The sequence below is a fragment of the Bicyclus anynana genome, chromosome 10 (genome assembly GCF_947172395.1).
Source record: "Bicyclus anynana chromosome 10, ilBicAnyn1.1, whole genome shotgun sequence".
Lineage (NCBI taxonomy): Eukaryota > Metazoa > Arthropoda > Insecta > Lepidoptera > Nymphalidae > Bicyclus > Bicyclus anynana.
The window spans coordinates 4,803,681-4,808,593 of NC_069092.1; positions in this window are offsets into that span (position 1 = coordinate 4,803,681).

Below are 4,913 nucleotides of genomic sequence, written 5' to 3' on the forward strand. Positions count from 1 at the left end.
CTTATATAATATATTTCAACCTACTGAACTGTTATGCAATATATTATTATCTAGGTCTTTATTGATATAAAACTTTGCACTACATACATTTATCGTGTTTTTTACGATTAGATATCTCCAAAAGTAGCTGATGCATTTTAATGAAGTTTTTAAAATTGACATGTGTATTTAGTTAGAGATTTATGTGGGATCAATAAAGGTATACTTTATTTTCTTTCGTTGACAGTTTGAAATCAGTGAGAGATTAGAGAATTTTATGAAAAAACCAAATTCCCAGGATATCCGTTACTATATTTATTTTAGTTAATTAATTGAATGATGTATGTTGGTTGCTGTAAATATTATTATTGCAATATTACTGATAATAAATAGTTGTAGTACCATGTAGTTTTCATTCAGATTATAAAAACAGCACAATTTTATTAGCATACATATTAGTCTCTGTTATGCAGACCATATCAGTTTCACAACTAATTCTCTGATCATATTTTTCAATTTCAAAATACTTTACAAATATTACTTAACATATTAGTGTCATATGAAATGTTTTTACTAATCCTGCGTTTTTTAATTAGAGCTGGTATAATATATTATAGCAATATTTCAAAGCCATAATTATAATCAGTGTATTTTATGGTTTAAGAATGTCTTAACGATCGATTACACACCTGAACGAGTATATCTGTGCTATGCGATAATTAACAGCAATACGGTTTTACATTCAATATCTCTATTACAATAATTACGACACAGACATCTACGTGCATAAAATAGATTTACTAAAAGTATGTATAAGTACGAAGCTAATATTTAACTAATTTTTCATGGTGGGAAGCTTCGGCCGTGGCTAGTCCCACTACCACCACCACTACCGGCAAAGATGTACCACAAAGCGATTTAGCGTTCCGATGCGATGTCAAGTAGAAACCGAAAGGGGTGGGGATTTTCATCCTCCTTCTAACAAGTTATCAACCCATATTCGGCTCACTGCTGAGCTCGAGTCTCCTCTCAGAATGAGAGGGGTTAGGCCAATAGTCCACCACGCTGGCCTAATGCGGATTGGCAGACTTCACACATGCAGAGAATTAAGAAATTTCTCTGGTATACAGGTTTCCTCACGATGTTTTCCTTCACCGTTTGAGACACGTGATATCTAATTTTAAGAAATGCATGTGCATGTCCCGGACCGGATTTGAACCCACACCCTCTGGAATCAGAAGCAGGGGTCATTTCCACTGGTCTATCACGGCTCTAACAAGTTAGCCGGCTTCCATCTTAGATTGCATTATCACTTACCCTCAGGTGAGACCTGTGTAGTCAAGGGCTAACTTGTAAAAAATAATAAAAAAGAAAAATTAATGTTTTGCTATTAGGGAATAGTAACTGCAACTATTTTGTTTTAAAAAGACTTATTACTCTTAATTAAATTCAAGATTAAAGGTAAAAATAAAAGAAATCCCTTTGAGTGGGAGAAACTATTTATGATTACTTTTTACTCTAGAGAGTAGATCATACATTGGCCTACTTTGGTAAGTGAGTTATAGAGTAACAGACCTTGATATGTCATGAGTTAATTCCAAATGTTTTCATTTCGTCCACTGCAAATTAAGCCTCTATAGTTGCCCCGTTAAAAGATCGGTCTTACACACAAAAGGTCTTGGTATCTCAAATAACAGTAGATCATTTTCATATCACTATAAAGGAAAATGGAATTGTTGCTTTCTATATGCCAGTATCCTTCATAATCCCAGTGCTACTGCCTATTTTTGTTTTATTGAAGTAGCACATTAGTCGTGTAATAGCCCAGTGCCTTCTACTTGGAGGGCGTAGGTTCGAATCCTGTCCGGGGCATGCATGCACCTTCAACTTTTGAGTTGTGTGCATTTTAAGAAATTGAATATCACGTGTCTCAAACGATGAAGGAAAAACATCAAGAGGAAACCTGCATACCTGAGAATTTTCTTAATTCTCTATGTGTGTGAAGTTTGCTAATCCGCAATTGAACAGCGTGGTCGACTAAGGCCTAACCGCTCTCATCTGAGAGGAGACTTGCGCTCAACAGTGAGCCGAATATGGGTTGTTAATGATGATGATGATGAACTATCAAACTACGGAATCAATAAGGCCTAATATACACCCAAAAGCAAATGTAGGCCGAAAAAAAAGATTTCTTTGTATTCTTTATTGCACAATGTATAATCGGTTGTAACATATAAATACTTAATTATGCGTGAGCAGAATCTATAGATATCTACCACGATAACAAATCCAATGCGAGAGCAATTAGTAATTTGAACTTATGAAATACACATGCAACTAATGCGCGCTTGTTATAGTGCCTTCATATCTTTCAAAGATCTATGTCTCTTGCAATCACGTACTCAAAATAAAAAAGAAAAAACAGCGGTCTTTTTTCGTCACGATGAAGCTGAAATTGCAAGAGAAATTTTTAAATTAACCATTAAGATATACAAAAGCCCGTATTCTAAAATACTATTTCAATGCAATTCTTTATGTACAAAAATATTACAAAAACATTTTCAATATAGAAATGCGCTAAGAATATCTTCATTTTTATTTCGGTTCTATATTTCAAAAGTTATGCATCGTCGGTTTTCTAATTTACTTTTGAATGTAAAAGGTACGTAGTGAAGTAGGTATCTTATACATTTAAATCTTTTATATATTGTATTCTATTATAAACTTACGATCCACAATAATTCTTGAAATAAAATGTTGATAGAATTTAGCTCCATCATCATATCAGCCAATGGACGTTATCTGCAGGGACTTCCAAACAACAAGATCCTGTCGGCTGTATCCAGCAAATCCCTATCCATATTTCATCAAATCCATATTTTAGTCGACATAGACATTATGTGAAGATTTTCAATTATATAAGTATTTTCTGGTGCAGGGTTGCCATTCCAGCACCATGGAACTCCACCTTCAAAGAGCTCTTCAAACTATGTGCCCCATCACCATTTAGCTTTATGGCATAATGAGCTACGAGTAATAGAAGTACCTTAGAGATTTCGTTTCATTAAGATAAAATATCAGGACAAAATATCTTAATTTTTAATCTTGGTAGATATGTGTATTCAGGTGAAGGAAAAAACGGACGTCTTTTAGCTAAATAAAATAAGCTGTCTCGAGTCACTTTAAGAAGTACCTATTCTGCATTTAAGATCAATTCCTCAAAACGAAATTTAAGGAATAATTATTTGAAATAAGTAAATAAATAAATCTTTAATTTGATATATTTACAATAACTTTATCATAGAATATATTAATTAAAACTAAGAATTACACAGTATATTAAATTTAAATTTATAATAAATAAAATAATTATAACAAATACACACCATCTAATTGTTCACCCAGAGGCAAGGTACCCAATACACTAGCGCTATTACCCCTCTGGATAGCAAGGCTTAACCTTTGGGCCAAATAAGCGCCAGCTCTTGGGTCACCTGAAGCATGGACCAATTTGTCAGACATAGCATTAAAAAATTTTTTAGTATCTGTTGACCTCGGGCCTAAAGTCTCAAAGGCAAGCGCCGCAAATACATAGTCATTCGATATGACCGAGTATTTACGACGCTTACAAAATTGAGCGTATTCAGCTACTGCGCCAGGCGTTTGGGACGTGCGTGATAGATGAGACGCTGCCAACTTATCTACGCAGGTTTTGTCCCATACTAAAGCACGCCCCATAGACCACGGCACTATTGTCATCCCGTCGGGCCTCTTGCCGTCATCCCTGAACAAACCGGGAGGTTCAAATTGCGCAGGAATAGCGGCAGTGGCCAGTGCGCGACGAATTATATCGTTAATACTACCGTGGCGATACAAACGACCAGCGCTTCTGTTGCAGCTAAGTCTAAATAAATAAATGAATATTTAGTTTACTCTTGCGAGCTACAAATACTTAACCTACATCTGGAAACTTAAGTAAACGTAAGATTAAAATCACTTAAATCGCCAATTCGATAAATGAAATGGCGCAATCATTGAAATAAGCGTTTATTTAACTGTCACTTCAGTATCATTTAACGAGGCGTGTTATTAGCTTTAACCACTGAATTTTCAAATGAAATTGGAAAACATAAATAAATGAAAGTGAGGTAAATTGGTAAGGCAAAGTTGATTGACTGAACGCGTAATCATTTATTATTTCATAATAATTATTTTCATACAAATGATTTATATTTATTTGAAAATGTCAACAATGACAGTAGAAAAGCACACAAACACCTTAAAATATCAATTACAAAATTTTCATTTCGGTTTACAGCATATAATTAAAAAATAATCTAGAAGAAATAGTAAGATAAGTAAAAATTTTTATCTTATAACTATGTTAGTATTGTTAGTGAACCTAAACATATAAAGTTATATTAATCTACTTACAAATATGTATCTATATATATTCACACCAGTGACTGTTACAGCATTTACACAATTACAATCTAAAAAACACAAACACAAGGCTCTGCACAATCAAATACACATAGAGCATGCCGTAGACACGGCATGCTCATTTCTGTAATACTAAAATAAATTAACGATTACATAAAAATACAAAAAATAAATATGGCCCATACTAAGTGGCACAACTTCAGCTATTCATTATTATAGCAGGGCAACAAAAAAAGTTAGATAGATAAAAAAAGTTAGGTAGATAAAAAATGCACCACATCTTGATGTCTTCAAATGTTTATGAAAAAATATGGTGCATATTATTTTCATCATAAAATCGTAAAGTTATTTTCTAATTTAGAAACTTAACACCAATGGAATATTTATAGCTTTACATAATAATTAGATACTAAACAGTGTAGTGAATAATATCAATTCTTTGCATACTAAGCACGTATGTGATAGATTTATTACAACGCATTAGGTGACAG